We start from the raw sequence: 22831 nt of genomic DNA on the forward strand, positions 1-22831 counted from the left end.
TTATTCCTTATTGTTTGATTGGTGCTGCTACCATGAAACTAAATTTAGTTCATTTAGATTTGGAAAGGAGTAAATTGTTTTGTTATGCAGTGAGCATGAGACAGATATCATATTAATTAATTTATGGGAAGAGAATGTATAAATTTAAGGGAATATTAGATTCAGAAAAGATGATGATTAAATGTTGATGACATAAATTAAGGATGGAAACTTTACTTTCAGATTTTTGGTGGAACTTATAGTGCAGATTTTTATGAAAGATTATAGTGCAGAATTTTGATTAAGCTTATAGTGCAGAATTTTGATTAAGTTTATAGTACAGAATTTTGATTAAGTTTGTAGGCAGATTTGATTATGCTTATAGTGCAGAATTTTGATTAAGCTTATAGTGCAGAATTTTGATTAAGCTTTGATTAAGCTTATAGTGCAGAATTTTGATTAAGCTTATAGTGCAGAATTTTGATTAAACTTATAGTGCAGAATTTTGATTAAGTTTGTAGGCAGATTTGATTAAGCTTATAGTGTAGAATTTTGATTAAGCTTATAGTGCAGAATTTTGATTAAGCATACAGTGTAGAATTTTGATTAAGTTTGTAGGTAGATTTGATTAAGCTTATAGTGCAGAATTTATATTAAGTTTGTAGGCAGATTTGATTAAGCTTATAGTGCAGAATTTTGATTAAGCTTATAGTGTAGAATTTTGATTAAGTTTGTAGGCAGATTTGATTAAGCTTTTATGCAGATTTAGTTTAGTGCAGTTTCAATAAGCATTTCAGTACAGTTCTATTAAGTATTTCCATGCAATTCTGTTAAACATTTCAGTGCAGAGTTAATAAGCATTTTAGTGCAGTTTTGTATGAGACACCTTTTTAATAGAGGTGTTAACAAGTATAAGCAAGATAAAGAAAAGAATGAAAAAAGCCAAGACCTTAAGTAGATCCCAAAGTCAAGACTTTAGGGATTTTAGCACACAAGGTGCTTATTAAAATGTCAAGACATTTAAAGAAGAAGTAATTAAGATATTTTACTTTAAAGAGACTAGTACCCGACTTCCGAGGTTGTCGTTAAACAAATCCAGGTGTCCAATTCCGAGGTCTTGGCCCTGGTAGACCAAGGTCTGCTCTTTTAGGATTGGTGGCTCGCTACCCCAACCTATTAGGGAACGCGCATAAGATGGTACTACGCCTGGGCTCAAGAGAAGTTGATTATTATTTTGAAGTATTAAAGTATAAGTTTTTAAACAAAAGAAATAAGCTTCACATAAGTTTAAAAATTCAGCAAGTTAGTTCTTTATGCTAGCATGATTGTATAGATTTGCTTTTCAGTATGTTTCTATTGCTATTAGATGAGCATGAGTAGTATTTATTTATGACCCTTCAGTTTTAGATTTCTTCCAGTTACATGCATATTCGAGTTTTGTGAGTTAGATAGAGCTTACTAAGCAATTTTACTTATAGTTGCATTTCCTCTTACTATAGATAAAGGAAAGGAAAAGCTATAGTCAAGGAAGGCGACAAGGAGGTGCGGATGAATGTGTGATGTGTGGACTATAGAAGCCTTGAGATTTAGTTAAAGATTTTATTAAGATATTTTGTATTTAGACATTTGAGATTGTACCTTATATTCCATGTCATTTGAGATTGATATGTAGTTTAGATGTGTAGATTAGTCATTTAGTTTTTCGCTGCTAGTTAATTGCATGTTTAGAGAGTTTATGTATTGATCTTTACATGTGAACAACTCTAATTAAGTAAAGTTAGTAGTCCAGTAGTGCTCCGCCCTCGCAGACTAGTAGTGAGGAGGGTGGGGTGTTACAAGTTGGTATCAGAGCAGTTCCTATTCTCCAGCATCACACATCAGCACCAGCCTTACCGTCTTCAAGTAAGAAAGTATTTAAAATTCTTTTATTAGTATGCTTTTCCTTATTAATTGTAGCATAGAGAAATCCTTAGAAATATTTGTTTATAAGTGCTAAAGTGAGTTAAAAGTTAGAGAGTAACAGTTAAGGACAAGTACTCTCTTCCCAGAATAGATGATCTATTTGATCAGTTAAAGGGGGCAATAGTGTTCTCTAAAATAGACCTGCGTTTTGGATACCATCAGTTGAAAGTGAAAGGAAGTGATACACCCAGAACAGCTTCCAGAACCAGATATGGACACTACGAATTCATAGTCATGCCATTTGGTGTGACTAATGCACCTACGGTCTCCAGGGACTTTATAACAAGTCTTCCAAGGACCACTAATGGGTACAATGCGATATAGGTGATAATGGACAAAGAAGTTAAGAGACTAAGGAACAAAGAAGTACCACTAGTAAAGGTTATTTGGCATCAGAAACATGAGGAGACTACGTGGGAGCGTAAGGATAGTATAAGACAAAGATATCCAAAATTATTCTAAGTTCGAGGACGAACTTTTTATAAGATATGGGGAATTGTAATGACCCAAAATTTCTCATTATGAGTCCTAATAGTGCGTAAAAATATTTAGAAATGCTTTAGAAAAATTATACAGATTTTTAGAAATTTTTAGAGTATTTTTATGTAATTTTTGGAGGTCGTTTGGTATTTTTACTAAACGAAAGAAGTTTCGACAAAAATAATGTCCAAGCCGAGATTCGAACCGGAGACCTCCGGCCGAGCCAACTCTTAAGAGAAACCGGCTGACCAAGTATATCAGCGGGCGTAGCTGATTAAAGAAGGAGCAAAAATCTGTTTAAGCAGTAGTTGAGGAATAGGAAATAAATTGAAATAAAAAGGTGCAGCTGAGGAATCGAACCTGCGACCTCTGACCCGGTCTAGATTTAGCAAAGCGTGGCTGACCAAGTGTCCCAGCTAGCGTTGCTGATTAAAAAGGGGAATGAAATTTATTTAAGTAATAGTTAATAGGAAACCGAAAATAAATGGGAATAAAAGGGGCGGCTGAGGAATCGAACCCACGACCTCTGACCCGGTCAGAGGTTTCGGCGAATCCAGCGGACCAAGAATCCAAGCGGACGTATCAATTTAGAAAAGATAGAAAAATTTATTTAAGGAGTTAACAGAAATATTAAGTTAAAAAAAGGGATAAGTTGATGCTCTGTTTTCCCGTGACCTAAACCATTCTCTCCTTCTCTTCTGCGTGTGACGGTGGAGCTCGGGCAAAAAACAAAAGGGAGTTAGGGCATCATCTCCGGCGGCCGACCAAGGTCCTAGAAGCCCTTCTTGTTCGGTTGTGAGTCCAAGGAGCAAGGTAAGTGCTTCCTCACCTGCAGTAGAGTAGTTTCGGATTCATGTGTTCTTGATTTCCGACGCATGCCGCAAAGATTAATTATTTTGAAGATTTCTTGTCGTGAGTTTCATAAAGAAGATGAGAAGAGGTTTTAATTAAATTGAATATGTGGTTTAGTTTATTCCTTATTGTTTGATTGGTGCTGCTACCATGAAACTAAATTTAGTTCATTTAGATTTGGAAAGGAGTAAATTGTTTTGTTATGCAGTGAGCATGAGACAGATATCATATTGATTAATTTATGGCAAAAGAATGCATAAATTTAAGGGAATATTAGATTCAGAAAAGATGATGATCAAATGTTGATGACGTAAATTAAGGATGGAAACTTTACTTTCAGATTTTTGGTGGAACTTATAGTGCAGATTTTTATGTAAGATTATAGTGCAGAATTTTGATTAAGCTTATAGTCCAGAATTTTGATTAAGTTTATAGTGAATAATTTTTATTAAGTTTGTAGGCAGATTTGATTAAACTTATAGTGCAAAATTTTGATTAAGCTTATAGTGCAGAATTTTGATTAAGTTTATTGTGCAGAATTTTGATTAAGTTTGTAGGCAGATTTAATTAAGCTTATAGTGCAGAATTTTGATTAAGCTTATAGTGCAAAATTTTGATTAAGATTATAGTGCAGAATTTTGATTAAGTTTGTAGGCATATTTGATTAAGCTTATAGTGTAGAATTTTGATTAAGCTTATAGTGTAGAATTGTGATTAAGCTTATAGTACAGAATTTTGATTAAGTTTGTAGGCAGATTTGATTAAGCTTATAGTGCAGAATTTTGATTAAGTTTGTAGGCAGATTTGATTAAGCTTATAGTGCAGAATTTTGATTAAGCTTATAGTGTAGAATTTTGATTAAGTTTGTAGGCAGATTTGATTAAGCTTGTATGCAGATTTAGTTTTAGTGCAGTTTCAATAAGCATTTCAGTGCAGTTCTATTAAGTATTTCCATACAATTCTGTTAAGCATTTCAGAGTAGAGTTAATAAGCATTTTAGTGCAGTTTTGTATGAGACACCTTTTTAATAGAGATATTAACAAGTATAAGCAAGATAAAGAAAAAAAAAAGAAAAAGGCCAAGGCCTTAAGTAGATCCCAAAGTCAAGAATTTAGGGATTTTAGCACACAAGGTGCTTATTAAAATGTCAAGACATTTAAAGAAGAAGTAATTAAGATATTTTACTTTGAAGAGGCAAGTACCCGACTTCTGAGGTTGTCGTTAAACAAATCTAGGTGTCCAATTCTGAGGTCTTGGCCCTAGTGGACCAAGGTCTGCTCTTTTAGGATTGGTGGCTCACTACGCCAACCTATTAGGGAACGTGCATAAGATGGTACTACGCCTGGGCCCAAGAGAAGTTGATTATTATTTTGAAGTATTAAAGTATAAGTTTTTAAACAAAAGAAATAAGCTTCACATAATTTTAAAAATTCAGCAAGTTAGTTCTTTATGCTAGCATGATTGTATAGATTTGCTTTTCAGTATGTTTCTATTGCTACTAGATGAGCATGAGTAGTATTTATTTCTGAGCATTTAGTTTTAGATTTCTTCCAGTTACATTCATATTCGTGTTTTGTGAGTTAGATAGCGCTTACTAAGTAATTTTACTTATAGTTGCATTTCCTCTTACTACAGATAAAGGAAAGGAAAAGGTATAGTCAAGGAAGGCGACAAGGAGGTGCGGATGGATATGTGATGTGTGGACTATAGAAGCCTTGGGATTTAGTTAAAGATTTTATTAAAATATTTTGTATTTAGACATTTGAGATTGTACCTTATATTCCATGTCATTTGAGATTGATATGTAGTTTAGATGTGTAGATTAGTCATTTAGTTTTCTACTGCTAGTTAATTACATGTTTAGAGAGTTTATGTATTGATCTTTACATGTGAACAACTCTAATTAAGTAAAGTTAGTAGTCCAGTAGCGCTCCACCATCGCAGACTAGTAGTGAGGAGGGTGGGGTGTTACACACATTGCTTGTACTTGGTGAGCTTCCTGTAGAAGTCATTATAAATTGGATCAAGGTTGCTTCATAATAAAACATGTAGCTGTGTGATAGGTACAAAGCGAATTATTCTTTCGCCTTTTACTAAAGAATACCGTGTGTTTGTCACTAAAAATAGCATATATTAATTTTTGAAAGGGGTTTTTTTTTACAAAGGAGCCCTAACAAATTACAAGTTAAATTTGTTCCTAACAATTTTTAAATTAATTACTTTAGTTGTAAGAGGTATAATGATTCATATATTTAATTTTCTTATAATTTTTAATATTTAGAAAATTTTGGTCCTCTTTACATTGATTATTAGGATATATTTAGATAGTACACTAACTATTAGGATACATTTTGAAAGTAGTGTGGTGGATGACTAAGCATCATGAGTGTGGTTCAAATATCGTGGTTGTACAATATACTCTGTGAGAGTTTTGATTGCATGAGTCAACATCATAGTGGTTTAAATATCGTGGTTGTATGATATACTCCGTGAGAGTTTTGAACTCTTGTTGCACGAGTTTGTGTCATGTTTTACCATTACACTGTATCCAAAGGTAAGAGAAGAGGGTTTACGGAGCCTAGCGCATAGGAAATGAAGGAGGATGCAAAGAGAGGCAAGGTTCAGCGTTCGAGGGGTGATTAGTATGGCTACTGTTTAGTCCCACATTGCTTGTGCATGGTGAGCTTCCTACAGAGGACATTATAAATTAGTTCAGGGTTGCATCATAATAAAACATGTAGCTGTGTGATAAGAACAGAGCGAATTATTCTTTCGCCTTTTACTAAAGAATACCGTGTGCTTGTCACTAAAAATAGCATATATTAATTTTTGAAAGGGGGATATTTTTTACAAAGGAGCCCTAACAAATTACAAGTTAAATTTGTTCTTAACCATTTTTAAATTAATTATTTTAATTGTAAGAAATATAATGTTTCATACATATAATTTTCTAATAATTTAGAAATTTTTGGTCCTCTTTACATTAATTATTAGGATATATTTAGATAGTACACAAACTATTAGGATATATTTAGAAAGTAGTGTGGTGGAAGACTAAGCATCATGAGTGTGGTTCAAATATCGTAGTTGTACAATATACTCTGTGAGAGTTTTGATTGTATGAGTTAAAATAATGGAGGTTTAAATATCCTGGTTGTATGATATACTCTATGAGAGTTTTGAACTCTTTTTGCATGAGCCTGTCTCATCTTTTACCATTACACTATACCCCAAGGGAAGAGTAGAGGGTTTTCGGAGCGTAGCGCACAAGACACGAAGGAGGTTGGTGTAACAACCCAAATTTCCTCAATTCGAGTCCTAAAAGTAATTTTAAAATATTTAAAAATGCTATAGAAATATTCTAGGAGTTTTTAGAAATTTTTAGAGTATTTTTATGTAATTTTTGGAGGTCGTTTGATATTTTTACTAAACGAAAGAATTTTCGACAAAAAAATGTCCAAGCCGAGATTCGAACCCGTGACCTCCGGCCGAACCAATGTCTTAAGCGAATCCGGCTGACCAGGAAACCCAAGCGGGCATGCTGATCAAATAGGGAAAGAAAATATATTTAAGCAGTAAGGAAATCGAAAATAAATTGAAATAAAAAGGGCGCGTGTGAGGAATCGAACCCGCGACCTTTGACTCGGTCAAAACCCGGCTGACCAAGTGTTCACGCGGTCGTTGCTGAATAAGGAAAGAGTGACAAATATTTAAGGTATAGTATTTAATAAAAAAACCCTAGTTACAAAAGAGGGCTTAATTTTTCCCGAGACCGAAAACCTTTCCTCTCCTCTCTCGCGACGGCGCTTCTCCTCTCGGGCGGAAACGAAGCCACACTTAGGGCACGTCTCCGGCGGCCGGAGAGCACCTTTCTCCGTGAGCTCTTCACACCTTCTCGGTCGACTCGTCGAGGGGAGCACGCTGACATAGAGGAATCACCGAGAGCTCGAGTTCTCCCGAAACCCTAGTGCTTCCTTTCCGGCTGTAAGTCCAAGAAAACCTAAGGTAAGTCGCTACTCACCTGCAGTAGGATAGTTTCGGGTTCTTATTCCTTTTGTTTTTGAATTCTCTATGAAGATTGTGGGTTGGGTTTGCTGCCGTGAGGTTCAAGGAAGAACATGAATGGTAAAGTTTAAGCATGCAGGCGGTTTACCTCAAGCTTTGTAGCTGGATTTCGGATTTTGTTGTTCTAGGCAAAGAACATGAAGAACAATTAGGATTTTAAGTTCATAGTAGCAATTGTTTATAGTAGCAACTTTTTCTTTGGTTCCCTTGCCGTGGCACATAGCAATCATGTTAGTTAGAGCCCTAGAGCCAATCATTTGATGATTATATTATGGACTTGTTGTATCATATTCTTATATAAATAAAGGCATGTATTTTGGTTATTATACTTACTTGTATTGGTGTCAAATAAACTAAGTATAATAGCGTCCTTGAGTAGAAGGTTCTCACCTATATCAATCGGTTAGTTGAACCGATAGTGAGTTGATATAGGGAACACTACTCTTAATCATTCCTTGTCGAGTATTAACATTCAGGGACAATGTTAATACAATAAGACTAGCATGTAGGTCAACTCGATGACTTGATCTCACAAGTCATGGATATAGAGATATCAAGTTGACACATGGGTATGCATTGTAGAATGTATACTGAATGACCCGCCATGAGAAAGTATCATGGATCGTTATATGAGTGTCATATACTTTCTCATGTGGCTATTAGTATGACTACTAGTCCTTGGACCTGAAGTCACCATGGATCCCTACATAAGGAGTTATGTACTTTGGTTTCGTTAAACGTCACCCGTAACTGGGTGGACTATAAAGGCGATTACTGGGTATGTAACGAATTATGCAGAGAGATGTGAGTGATGTAGATGGGATCTATCCCTCCTATATAACGGGAGCGACATCGATATTCTTGATAGAGTGAGACCACGAAGTGCATGGCCATGCCCAAATGAGTCAATATGAGATATTGAGCTCATTTGATTTAGTGAGTCTACTTGGAGATCAAGATTTAGATTGCTCAGAGGATGACACGGTCTATGCCTCACATTGATCAATCTAGATGTCTAGGATAGAAGGACACTTGTCATATATTGTGAAGAGTCACAATTAGTAGTCACAAGTTGATGTTGGATCTCAACATTCTTGTAACTTGGGTAGTAATGATGTGTTGCTAGATACCGCTCATTACTTATGCTCCTAAATGGGTTTAGGGGCATTGCCAACGTTACAAGAACCTATAGGGTCACACACTAAGGATAATTAGATGGAGATTAGGTTTATATGATGAACCAAGAGGATTAGATTCATTTGATGAATCAAATTGGATTAAGAGTAATCCTAATTAGGCTAATTGAGTTAGACTTAAGTTGATTCGTGTGTTCAATGAGTCTAATTTAGATTATGACTCATTGAATCAATTTAATTAAATGAATTAGATTCATTATATTAATTGGCTTGAATTAAATGGTTGGATTAGATCAACCATGAGAGAGATTAAGTCAAGTTTGACTTGACTTGAGAGGAAGAGGAAGAGTCAAGTTTGACTTGACTTTATGCCACATCATTTGTGACTTGACATTAAGTGGCCAATGATGATGTGCCACATCATCATGTTTAGCACATGTGTGTGACACCTAATGGGGGTTACAAATTCACTTTCAATTTAATGTGGCCCTCCACATTTAATGAAAAAGGAGTTACACTCCATGAAGGTGGCCGGCCACTTTTGATTATGAATGGAATTCAATTTTATTCAAGGCTCATTCACATCTTCTTCTTCCTAGAGCTCTCTCTTCTTTCTCTCCCTCTCCTCTCTTGGCCGAACACCCTAGTTGCTAGCACACCTTTGTTTGGTCCTCTCCACCTAATTTTGTTCGTGTGGATACGCATAGAGAGTTGTCTACCTTGACAACTTGAGATCCGGCACCTTGGACGAGCGGGATTCGTGAAAGGCACGCATCAAGGGTAAAACTCGTACTCTAATGTAGATCTAGATTTTATAAACTCGCAGTAGAAATTTTTATCTTAGCAAGGTTTCTTTGGTTCCCTTGACGTGGCACAAAACAATCACCCTTTTAATAGCATGTGCTTAACAGAAATCTGCCAATGCATTTCTTAACAGAATAATTGATGTTTGGTTTGAGTTTATAGTGTAGTATTTCAGTTTGAATCATGAATGTAACATGCCTAAGGACCTCTATTGCCCTATAGAAGTATAAGCTTTACATAGGTATCAAGCTTTACCTAAGTTTTAAATTCCAGCAGATTCAAGCATTCTATCATCTTTATGTAGCAATTTCTTTTATAGTAATAGCATTCTTACCTTATGCCTTGCTTTGCTGGAAACGAATCAGAATATGTAGACCTACTGAGTGCATGCTTTAGTATATCATGGGTTAACTTTTGATAGCAGCAGTGATTACCTCTTCCTTATGCTTTACTTTGCTAGAAGTAATTTAGAAGGTGTAGGTTTGTTAAGTGTATGTCCTAGTATATTGCTATCTTTACGTAGAAATTTCTGATAGTAGCAGCATCTTTTCCTCATGCTTTGCCTTGTTGGAAATAGCTAAGAAGTGTAGACCCATTAATTGCATATTTTTGCATTTTGAAGCAGTGCAGATTTTTACCTATTGTAGTAGTGCAGATTTTTGCATTTTGTAGCATTGCAGTTTATCTCCTTTAGCAGTGTAGATTCTTTGTTTCTTATTTTGAAGCATGCTTAAAGAATTTAGATTTGCTTCCCTTTGTTTTAATTCTGACATAGCATGCTTAAGGAATTTAGATGTGGTTTCCTTTATTTAATTCTGTTGTAGCATACTTAAAGAAGTCAGATTCGAAGTTAGGTTTGCTTTCCTTTGATTTATTCTGCTGATATATGCTTAAAGAATCTTGTTGCTCTATAAAAAACTCTAGGATTTGCATGTAAGTGGAAAAAATAAGAGTTCTATTAAATCCTTAGAGGTTTAAGTAGTTATAAGAAAGAGATACCAAGGTCTTAATAGGATCCCTAAGTTTAAGAATTGGGATCAGTAGCACACCAAGTGCTCAAAGAAATGCCACGGCGTTTTAATATAAGAATATTAAAAGATAACAAGTATTTTATTTTAAAGAAAGGCTAGTACGACTTTCGAGGTTGTCGCATTCCAAAATCGGTCGAGGTCTTGTACCCCGTAAGTACCGAGAGAATAGAGATCCGCCAGGCTCGCTTGACATGCTGCTGGTACTACGCCTAGGCCCAAGAAGAAAGTTGATTATTATTTTGAAGTATTAAAGTATAAGTTTTGAAATAAATGAAACAAGCTTCACTTATGTTTAGAGTCAGCAAGTTTAGCTTCTTTTAATTCGAAGCATGCAATATTAGTTGTATTTGTTTCCTGAGTAGTTATTTAGCATGATTAGCTTTATCTTCCAGCATGTAGTTTTTATTCTTGTATGTCACGAGTATGCTAATTTTATTGCTTTGCTATTAGTTGGGCATGAGTAATCTTTATTGCTATTAGATTAACATGAGTAGCTATATATGCTTTATTTTAGAGCATTCAATTTCTAGTTTCTTCTTGTATACATGCACATTCGTGTTTTTGTGAGTTAGATTGCGCTTACTAAGCATTTGCTTATAGTTTGTATTTCCTTTTATTGCAGATACAGGAAAGGAAAGTTTTAGCAAAGGAAGGTGACAAGGAGGTGTTCGATGATGTGTGATGCCTGGACTATGGAGAGATCTGGGGATTTGCAAAGAATTTATTAAGACTATTTTCATTAAATTGTTAAAAGAATTTAGAACTTGTACATGCTATTCTATGGATCGTTTTATCGTGCTTTGGGAGAGTTGATTATTTTGGTTATATATGAACTGCGTGGTTGTTTGATATATGTTCAGCTACCGCCGTGAAGTATACTATGTTTGTATCTCATTGTATGGTCACCGCAGGGACAAGATGTAAAATAGAGACTTATCATGGTTTCGATCCTTCTATAGTAGTTAGTAGTTAGAGCGGTCATCCTTAAAAGTAGTAGTAAGAAGGTGGTTGAGTAATGAAAGCATATCACACCAACCTTGTCGCTCTAGTAAGAATGTATGTTTATGCTAGCGGATAGAGAAATGTTTAGAAGAAGTACCTATATGTGTTTAAAGTCAAGAATCATGCTTAAGTAAGATATATCTAGAAAGTATAGTGATGATTTCAAGTTTTCCGCATGACGAGATGTCAAAGGGCGCGTCTCGCACCAGACAGAATCAAGCACGGAGAGCAAGAAGAGCTGAACAATGAACCTAATCCGGTTGTTGTTCAACTCGGAGACAAGCGGAGTAGCAACAAGTGATCGTCAACATGATGGCGAATCGTGATCCCTCTCACCCTCCAACTATCAATGTGGAGACTCCGGTGGTGCTGAGGTTCCACTACTGAAGTCCCCAAGTCCCCATAGAAGACAAGAAGCATCGACGTCATTAAATCGAAGCCGAAAACTTCTCAGTCGATCGAGACACGGATACCCAGGCTTGGTTCAGTAATTAGAGACCGATGGAGCTTCTGGCGAAGTCGAGAAGGTCAAGTGTGCCTCTTCCGCCATATCGAAATGCTCGTATGTGGTGGGAGAGAGATAGTTAAGAGCAAGAGAGTAGTCAATCGATGAGTGGATTGACTCAAGTTTCAAAGAATTCTTCCCCAATGGATCCAATAAGCCCTATGAAGAGTTTATAAAATTGCACAAGGTGACCCAGAGAAGAAGCGCTTAAAAGATTCAATAGGCTAGCCTGCTCGTCTCTATCTAGAGCTAGTAAGCACGGGAAGGAACGAGGAGATGCTCTGAGATCTTGAGACCGATGATAGCACTTAATGGTGAGTAGTGGAACTCACCACTGAGGGGTTGGTGTGGCATTAGTCGAGCACTATTGAACAACATCAAGGCACAACAAACGCAACTCAAGCCAATCAAGATAGGGCAAGGGCGTCCCCTAGGCAATTAAGCGAGACAAAAAGGACGACCCAAGCAGAAGAAGTTCGGATAGTTGCGGTATCGGAGTTTCCAAGAGCTACCGGACTACCTCCCAATAGAGAAGTGGAGTTACTGGTCCAATTTCAAAAGCACCGCATCGAATGTCTCCAGCAGAGTTGAAGAGTTACAAGAACAACTTGGAGGCTGACACCATCCGCCTAGTCATTCACCATGGAGCTCCTGTGTTGTTTGTCAAGAAGAAGGATGGATCTATGCATATAGAGCGCTGAACAAAGTGACAATCAAAACAAGTACCCAGAATCGGCGACTTTATTTGATCAATTGAAAGGGCAACAGTGTTCTCCAAGATAGACGCGTCTGGGTACCATTAGTGGAAGTGAAAGAAAGTGATATACACAGCTCAGACAGAATATGGACACTACAAATTTATAGTCATGCCATTTGGTGTGTCTAATGCACCTGCAGTCTTCATGGACTTAATGAACAGAGTGTTCAGAGAATACCTTGACAAATTTGTTATCGTGTTCATCGATGACATTTTAGTCTATTCCAGAACCCCAGAGGAGCATGACACGCACTTGAGAATAGTCCTGCAGACCCTACAGCAGAAATAACTTTATGCCAAATTCTCGAAGTGCGAGTTCTGGTTAAATCAGGTGGCGTTTCTACGTCACATTATTTCTAAAGAAGGCATCCAAGTGGATCCTGCGAAAATAGAAGCGGTCAACAATTGGAGTAGATCCAAGAATGCTAGGGAGATCAGAAGCTTCCTTGGTTTAGCTGGGTACTACAAGAAATTTATGAATGACTTTTTCAGGATAGCTTCCCCACTAACGACCCTAACTAGGAAGAACAAGAGGTTTGAATGGTCAGACAAATGTGAGCAGAGTTTCCAAGCATTGAAGAAGAGATTAACCAGTGCTCCTATTCTGATAGTTCCAGAAAGTGACAAGAGTTTTGACATCTACAGTGATGCTTCCAAGATGGGCCTAGGTGCTGTACTCATGCAAGAAGGAAAAGTTATAGCTTATGCTTCCAGACAACTCAAAGATTATGAGAAGAACTACCCCACTCATGATCTCATTTGGTCGAAATAAGCGGGTATACTTTGGACTCTGTTTCTGTATGGAGAGTCGACCATGAGTTAAGTATTTCTTCACCCAGAAAGACTTAAACATGAGACAACGCAGGTGGCTAGAGTTGGTCAAAGACTATGACTGTGAAATCTTCTACCACCCAGGCAAAGCTAACAAAGTGGCAGATGCACTAAGCAGAAAATCCAGTGCATTCCTGATGTCTTTGTCATCATTAGTCCTGCCACTGCAGAAGGAGTTGTCAGATTTTGGAATCAAAATTGTTGAAGGGCAACTCTCTGCATTGACCTTAGAGTCTACCTTGCTTGAGGATATACAGAGAAAGTAGAGTGAAGATCCAGACATCTAGAAGATCAAGCAAGGGATACAGAAAGAAGAAGATACAGAGTTTCGAGTATCAAACAGTGGAGTTCTTTATCAGGGGAACCGCCTTTGTGTCCCCAACGATGAGGAATTAAGAAGGAAGATTTTAGAGGAAGCTCATAGTACACCCTACTCCATGCATCCTGGTTCTACCAAGATGTACCAAGATGTGAAACAGAGGTTCTGGTGGTCTGGACTCAAAAGAGATGTAGCTAAATATGTCAGTACCTGCCTGACATGTCAGAGAGTCAAAGCAGAGAACTAGAGACCAGGAGGAGTTCTACAGCCCCTTCCAATACCAGAGTGGAAGTGGGGAGACATATCCATGGACTTTATAACAGGTCTTTCGAGAACCACGAATGGATATGACGTGATATGGGTAATAGTGGACCGATTGACCAAATCTGCTCATTTTCTAGCCATCAAGGTGTCCCACTCTATAGAGCAGTTGACACAGCTGTATGTTAAGGAGGTGATCAGACATCACGGAGTTCCTAAATCTATTGTTTCTGATAGAGATGGACGTTTCACCTCTCACTTTTGGGAGTGTGTTCAGAATGCACTAGGCACTAAACTCAAGTTCAGCACAACCTTCCATCCTCAGACTGATGGACAGACAGAACGAGTAAATCAGATCCTAGAAGATATGCTCAGAGCTTGTGCGCTAGATTTCAAGGGAAGTTGGTACAAGTATCTGTGCTTAGCTTAATTTTCCTACAACAATAGTTATCAAGCTACCATCAAGATGTCATCATATGAGGCGTTGTATGGCAGAAAGTGCAGATCACCCATGTTCTGGCAAGAAGCAAGTGAAAGAAAAGAAATGGAAGTGGAGCTGGGCATTCAGACAGAGCTGATAGATGAGACTACTCAGGCTATTTAGAAGATTAGACAGAGAATTGAGACTACATAGAGTAGACAGAAGAGTTATGCTGACACACGTCGTAGGCCACTTGAGTTCCAAATAGGGGATTCAGTTTTTCTCAAAGTCGCTCCTATGAAGGGAGTGATGAGATTTGGCAAGAAGGGCAAATTAAGTCCCCGCTACGTAGGACCTTACCTGATCACAGAAAGGATTGGGAAAGTAGCTTACAAGCTGGATTTACCACAGGACATGTCAGCAATACATAACGTATTTCATGTCTCCATGCTAAAGAAGTGTCTCCACGACCCTAGCCAAGTGATTCAGCCTCAGTCTGTGCAGATCCAGGAGGATCTTAGCTATGAGAGCAGACCTACACAAATAGTGGACAGAGCAGTTAAGAGACTAAGGAATAAAGAAGTGCCATTAATGAAGGTCATCTGGCAGAATTAGAAGCACGAGGAAGTTAATTGGGAGCGTGAGGACAGTATGAGAAAGAAATATCCAGAGTTATTCTAAGTTCGAGGATGAACTTTTTATAAGGTATGGGGAATTGTAACAATCCAAATTTCCTCAATTCGAGTCCTAAAAGTAATTTAAAAATATTTAAAAATGCTATAGAAATATTCTAGGGATTTTTAGAAATTTTTAGAGTATTTTTATACAATTTTTGGAGGTTGTTTGATATTTTTACTAAACGAAAGAAGTTTCGACAAAAAAATGTCCAAGCCGAGATTCGAACCCGTGACCTCCGGCCGAACTAATGTCTTAAGCGAATCCAGCTGACCAGGAAACCCAAGCGGGCGTGATGATCAAATAGGGAAATAAAATATATTTAAGCAGTAAGGAAATCGAAAATAAATTGAAATAAAAAGGGCGCGGCTGAGGAATCGAACTCGCGACCTTTGACTCGGTCAAAACCCAGCTGACCAAGTGTTCATGCGGCCGTTGCTGAATAAGGAAAGAGCAACAAATATTTAAGGTATAGTATTTAATAAAAAAAAACCCTAGTTACAAAAGAGGGCTTAATTTTTCCCGAGACCAAAAACCTTTCCTCTCCTCTCTTGCGACGGCGCTTCTCCTCTCGGGCGGAAACGAAGCCACACTTAGGGCACGTCTCCGGCGGCCAGAGAGCACCTTTTTCCGTGAGGTCTTCACACCTTCTCGGTCGTCTCGTCGAGGGGAGCACGCTGACACAAAGGAATCACCGAGAGCTCGAGTTCTCCCGAAACCCTAGTGCTTCCTTTCCGCCTGTAAGTCCAAGAAAACCTAAGGTAAAGTTGCTACTCACTTGCAGTAGGATAGTTTCGGGTTCTTATTCCTTTTGTTTTCGAATTCTCTGTGAAGATTGTGGGCTGGGTTTGCTGCCGTGAGGTTCAAGGAAGAACATGAATGGTAAAGTTTAAGCATGCAGGCAGTTTACCTCAAGCTTTGTAGCTGGATTTCGGATTTTATTGTTCTAGGCAAAGAGCATGAAGAACAATTAGGATTTTAAGTTCACAGTATCAATTGTTTATAGTAGCAACTCTTTCTTTGGTTCCCTTGCCGTGGCACATAGCAATCACCCTTTTAATAGCATGTTCTTAATAGAAATCTACCAATGCATTTCTTAATAGAATAATTGATGTTCGGTTTGAGTTTATAGTGTAGTATTTCAGTTTGAGTCATGAATGTAACATGCCTAAGGATCTCTATTGCCCTATAGAAGTATAAGCTTTATATAGGTATCAAGCTTTACCTAAGTTTTAAATTTCAGCAGATTCAAGCATTCCATCATCTTTATGTAGCAATTTCTTTTATAGTAATAGCATTCTTACCTTATGCCTTGCTTTGCTGGAAACGAATCAGAATATGTAGACCTACTGAGTGCATGCTTTAGTATATCATGGGTTAACTTTTGATAGCAGCAGTGATTACCTCTTCCTTATGCTTTGCTTTGCTAGAAGTAATTTAGAAGGTGTAGGTTTGTTAAGTGTATGTCCTAGTATATTGCTATCTTTACGTAGAAATTTCTGATAGTAGCAGCATCTTTTCCTCATGCTTTGCCTTGTTGGAAACAGCTTAGAAGTGTAGACCCATTAAGTGCAGATTTTTTCATTTTGAAGCAGTGCAGATTTTTGCATTTTGTAGCATTGCAGATTTTTGCATTTTGTAGCATTGCAGTTTATCTCCTTTAGCAGTGTAGATTCTTTGTTTCTTATTTTGAAGCATGCTTAAAGAATTTAGATTTGCTTCCCTTTTTTTTAATTCTGACATAGCATGCTTAAGGAATTCAGATGTGGTTTCCTTTATTTAATTCTGTTGTAGCATACTTAAAGAAGTCAGATTCAGTTTTCCTTTGAATTATATCTGTTGTAGCATGCTTAAAGAAGTTAGGTTTGCTTTCCTTTGATTTATTCTGTTGATATATGCTTAAAGAATCTTGTTGCTCTATAAAAAAAACTCTAGGATTTGCATGTAAGTGGAAAAAAAAATAAGAGTTCTATTAAATCCTTAGAGGTTTAAGTAGTTATAAGAAAGAGAGACCAAGGTCTTAATAGGATCCCTAAGTTTAAGAATTGGGATCAGTAGCACACCAAGTGCTCAAAGAAATGCCAAGGCGTTTTAATATAAGAATATTAAAAGATAACAAGTATTTTATTTTAAAGAAAGGCTAGTACCCGACTTCCGAGGTTGTCGTTAAATAAATCCAGGTGACCAATTCCGAGGTCTTGGCCCTGGTAAGACCGAGGTCTTTATCCTCGTAGAACTAGTGGCTCGCTACCACAGTCTCTATTAGGGAGCGCTCTTTGGTACTACGCCTGGGCCCAAGAAGAAAGTGGATTATTATTTTGAAGTATTAAAGTATGAGTTTTGAAACAAATGAAACAAACTTCACTTATGTTTAGAGTCAGCAAGTTTAGCTTCTTTTAATTCGAAGAATGCAGTATTAGTTGTATTTGTTTCCTGAGTAGTTATTTAGCATGATTAGCTTTATCTTCCAGCATGTAGTTTTTATTCTTGTATGTCACGAGTATGCTAATTTTATTGCTTTGCTATTAGTTGGGCATGAGTAATCTTTATTGCTATTAGATTAACATGAGTAGCTATATATGCTTTATTTTAGAGCATTCAGTTTCTAGTTTCTTCTTGTATACATGCACATTCATGTTTTTGTGAGTTAGATTGCGCTTACTAAGCATTTGCTTATAGTTTGCATTTCCTCTTATTGCAGATAAAGGAAAGGAAAGTTTTAGCAAAGGAAGGTGACAAGGAGGTGTTCGATGATGTGTGATGCCTGGACTATGGAGAGATCTAGGGATTTGCCAAGAATTTATTAAGACTATTTTCGTCAAATTGTTAAAAGAATTTAGAACTTGTACATGCTATTCTATGGATCGTTTTATCGTGCTTTGCGAGAGTTGATTATTTTGGTTATATATGAACTGTGTGGTTGTTTGATATATGTTCCAGCCACCTGTGGCTGAAGTATACTATGTATGTATCTCATTTTATGGTCACCGGTATAGGGGAGATGCTGCCGAAATTTTTCGGTAGAGACTCATCGTGGTTTCGATCATACCGGTTATGTAGAGTTAGTAGTTAAGTAACGGTCATCCTTAGAAAGTAGTAGTAGTAGTAAGAAGGGTGGTCGTTACAGTTGCAAAGAGGGGGAAGGTTCAACATTTTAGGGGTGATTAATTTGGCTACTGTTTAGTCCCACATTGCTTGTGCATGGTGAGCTTCCTATAGAGGACATTATAAATTGGTTCATGGTCGCATCATAATAAAACATGTAGCTGTGTGATAAGCACAAAGTGAATTATTCTTTCACCTTTTTTTAAAAGAATACCGTGTAATTTTCACTAAAAATGTAACGCCCGAAATTCTCAAAATCATTTTAGAAATATTCTATGATTTTTCTAAAATTTTAGAATATTTTTATGAAATTTTTAGAGTAGCGGAAGTAGCAAAAATAAATAGAAACGTAAAATGGCCTAAGCGGGAATTGAACCCGGGACCTATTGGGTCCTACGACTTATAGACAGCTTTAGTAACCAAGTGAACCCAGCAGGGCCGTGTTGAAAGGAAAAGGAATCAATTAAATTTATATTAGAGTTAGGCGAAATTATCCACTTAATATAAACAGGGAATTAATAAGTGAAGAGTTATTTTAACGTAACTTTTCTCCTCCTCAAACCCTCACCCACGCCGCCCCCTTCTCCTCTTCTTCTCTCGGCGCCAACCACAAGAACAAACCTAGGGTTCCTTTCCTAGGGATTCAAGGACACCTTCCGGCGACGACTCCGACACGAGGACGTTTCTCTCCGCGAGAAGAACGCGTGGACGCAAGAGAATCGTCGAGAAGATCGTCTCCACCGGAAAACTAGCGACTAGATTCGTAAGAAAACTAGCGCAAGAGGTAAGAAACCCCTCACCTGCAGTATAAGTAGCTTCCGTATGAATTTTATGCTTCAATTTAGTAGTATGTAGATTTTCGGCACCAGGGATGCGAATTAGCGCATACCAAGTGTTCGATTAAATTGTTAGCCCAGTTAAAATGCAACTTAGGCATTTTGTTAGCTTAGAGAAATGCAATAGAAGCTTTTTTACAGCTTATTTAGTCTTGCTACAGCTCTTATAGGACTAGATGTCCAATGGGTAGGCTCCCACAGTCGCCTCTAGGTTCAGACAACCTAGCTCTAGGTTCAGATAACCTAGAAAGAGCAAGACAAGTAATAATTAGCTATGTTCAGTATTTTACTTTCTCAGTGGCACTGTACTGGATTAGATATCCATTGGGTTGGGCTCCCATAGTCGTCCCTTGGTTCAGCTAATCTAGTAAACCCTACTAGATTCAGAATTTGTAACCTCGGGTTTAGTTAGGGATGCGCGCACAACAAGTACAGTTGCCGGGCCCAAACAGCAGCATGATTATTATTTTGATCTACTTATGAATATAGTTTTCAAACATCACAAAATAGTTATGTGAATTCAGTACAGCTTTAGCATCAAATTAGTATTAGCTTAGCTTAGCTTTAGTATCAGTTTAGCTTCCTGTTGATACAACATGATGGTTTATAATTATCTTTATTGCCATGATCAGTTTTGCTTCTATGTGTTGTATGTCATGCCATGCTTAGCATATTCAGTATGTATTTCAAATAGCATGTTTTAAAAATATAATTTGCATCGTATGCATGTTTTGTGAGGTAGATGGTTTTTGCTAAGCTCTCAAGCTTACAGATAATATTTTTCCTTATACTGCAGATAAAGGTAAAGGAAAGATGGACTAGCGGAGGCTGGAGGTCAATGCAATGATGAAGATGTGTGTGGAAGGAACCTGGAGCAAAGATCTTGGAGGAAATTAGCAAACTAAGACTTTAGTTTTCATACAATGATATTTTCCGCATTTCCAGTTATTTTAATGTTATGAATCATGAAAGACCTGTTCAGATTGTTAGTGTTCATGCTTAGAATGTCAGTTAGTGTTATTAGAATGTTTACCAGTCATCTTAGGACTTGTATGTGTGATTGAGGCACGAAATAGTGCTGAAATCAGGCTTCTGGTACGAAATCAGAAACCCCAATCGATCGGCCAATCGATTGGAGGCTTCTCAATCGATCAGCCGATCGATTGAGAAGTTCGTACTGCGAACAGTAAGCTCCTGGATCGATCAGCCGATCGATCCGGATGCCTTCTGTCGATTGGCCAGTCTGGATCGATCAGCCGATCGATCCAGAATATTGCCACGAGCACAGTAGCGTGCTGAATCGATCACGGGATCGATCCAACCTAAGTTCCGCATATAGTAGCCACCTGGATTGATCAATGGATCGATCAAGCCATTCCAATCGATCCACCGATCGATTGGGAGGCCTGATAGCAGCTACAAACCCCTTAGTTCAGTTCCTTGACCATTGGGGGATATAATATATGTCATGAATAGTTTATATTACACCCCTTAGCGCATATAGAATCAAGAAATGGAAATAGTTTAGCAAAGTTTTATTTAGTACTGCTTCCGCATCTAGACTTAGTAATGGTCATGGATATAGCTTAGCACAACATAATGTGATGGTCCGGCCTTACAGCTTAGTTAGTAGAGGGCGGGTCGTTACAGAGTGGTATCAGAGCAGCTTCCATACTTCCTACACACACATCAGCATTGAACCTGCAGCTTCCAAGTAAGAATACCTCTCACTTTGTTATGTTTATTGCTTTCATGTTTTTAGATAACTAGAGTATTCTTATCTGTGTTAGTAACTAACATGATAGTATTAGCTAGGTAAACATGATGCTTTAGTTATGTATGTCCTTTGTTCCTTTAGAGATGGCACGAGGACGGGCCTAAGCTAGAAGGCACTCAGCAGGCGTGAGCGGTGGTAAGGAGGTTGCTCTCTCAGGCCGGCAGAGCATGACTAGTTGAATAAGAACAAGGAGATAGCCACCTTAAAGGCTATCACAGTACTCCCACAGTCACCCTAACCAAACTTAGCAACGCAAGAGTCTTAGAGGTTCCACCATCCATTACACCACCAGAGGCCCAGATGAGGCAAGAAGAAGCCTATCGATCCAAAGGCGGAGAGTCAAGCGATTTCTCGGGCACCGGTGAACCATGGGATGCTCAAGCTGGTTCAAAATCTGGAGAATCGATGGAGCTTGGATGGCGAACCGCAGGAGAAGGTGAAGTCGCCTCTTTCGCTTGAGGGAGATGCACACGATATGGTGGGAGAGAATTGCGAAGCGCCTAGTGAACCAGATGACATGGGGCGACTTTGAGAAAGAATTCTTTGAGGAGTTCTTTCACATGCGGGTCACGAACCGCCACTCCGACGAGTTCACCGAGTTTCGCCAGGCAACCTTTCGGTGGAGGAAGCCGTGAAGAAATTCAACAATTGGCTCGCCTATGCCCTAAACTAGTCGCACAGAAAAAGAGCGAGTTCGGTTGATGCTCAAGATCTGAGGCGAAAATAGCAATGAACGTGGTGGCGGCATTCATAGGCCGCAAACCACGAAGAACTAGTTAGCGGTGCTTTGACCACCGAGCACTACCAGCAAATATCAAGCAGCAGAAGAAAGTTCTCTCGAGTCGAAAGGTCAAGGAGGCTCTGTACTCGAAATAACAGAGGCCACGACTCTATCGGAAGGAACTCCGCAACAAGCGCAAACCAGGAGTTACCCAAAAGGAGGACCAGCTAGCAAACAACGATTATCCAAAGTGTGCTACTTGTGGGAAATTCCACCTGAGTTTGTCGTAAGGGCACACGAGGATGCTTTGAGTGTGGACGGAAGGACATATGGCTAGCGAAGGCCCAAACAAGACCAGTTTCCTCAACCACGTCGATTCTGATGGAGGCCACCGGCTCGATTACATCATCGATGCAGCCGCTTTAGATGGTCCCAGATCAGCCAGGTAGACTAGAAGCCCTCCACTCGACCAATACGAGGATTTACTCACTCACGGAGAGGACATAGCAAATGCCTCGGCGGTTATTCTGTGTCGATTAGTATTTTACAAAAGTACAACTGCGTCTTATTCGACATCGGGCAACCCATTCTTATATATCGGGCATTTCTTTGAGAAGTTAGCGATACCCTAGAGGTACTCGAGTGGCGTTCGGACATTACCTTCGGAGAAATTATGGCGTCCACCACTGGCAGCTCGAGGCGGTGCTAGTCATTATAGCGAGAGAACTCTTTGTGATCGATAGTGCTAAATATGATGACTACGATGTCATCTTGAATGGACTTCTTGATCGACACGGTGCTTCCATAGAGTGCCATAAGAGAAAGTCGATTCCAACCTTAAGCAGCGCAGTTCGAGTTCATCGGAGAACCCAAGAGAAAGGCCAAAAGTTTCTCTCCTATCAAAGAACGAGATTAATGGATTCGGGATGTACAGGATTTTTAGAACACGGAGTCGATACCGGTCGGGACAAGGACCAACGGCTAGCGAGTCGAGTAAGTCGTATGTGACTACCCAAAGAGCCTTCCCTGAAGAGTTACGGGCCTAGCACCAGGTGAGATTGAATTTGAGATAGAGCTCATTCGTACCAATCCTATTTCCAAAGCACCTCACCGCATGGCTCAGCAGAATGAAGGAACTTCATGAGCAACTACGTGAGCCGCTTGACAAGGGTTTCATCGTCCTAGTCACTCACCATGGGGAGCGCTGTATTGTTCGTGAAGAAGAAGGACGGGAGCATGCGCCTGTATGATTACCGGGCATTGAATCAAGTCACCATCAAGAACAGTATCCTCTTCCCCGAATAGATGACCT

The 22831-nt window shown here is 38.5% G+C and overlaps 3 non-coding genes across 3 annotated transcripts; all 3 read left to right on the forward strand.

Annotated features, from left to right (window-relative positions):
- The first annotated feature begins 5323 nt into the window (after positions 1–5323).
- LOC121993074 lies at positions 5324–5441 on the forward strand. The gene has a single exon (XR_006115063.1). It is a non-coding gene; the product is annotated as a U5 spliceosomal RNA (small nuclear RNA).
- Positions 5442–6012: 571 nt separating this feature from the next.
- On the forward strand, positions 6013–6125 carry LOC121993038. Its single transcript, XR_006115055.1, has one exon. It is a non-coding gene; the product is annotated as a U5 spliceosomal RNA (small nuclear RNA).
- Positions 6126–18343: 12218 nt separating this feature from the next.
- LOC121993255 lies at positions 18344–18458 on the forward strand. The gene has a single exon (XR_006115145.1). It is a non-coding gene; the product is annotated as a U5 spliceosomal RNA (small nuclear RNA).
- Positions 18459–22831: the final 4373 nt, after the last annotated feature.

Source organism: Zingiber officinale, chromosome 1B (assembly GCF_018446385.1).
Source record: "Zingiber officinale cultivar Zhangliang chromosome 1B, Zo_v1.1, whole genome shotgun sequence".
NCBI classification, from domain to species: Eukaryota; Viridiplantae; Streptophyta; class Magnoliopsida; order Zingiberales; family Zingiberaceae; genus Zingiber; species Zingiber officinale.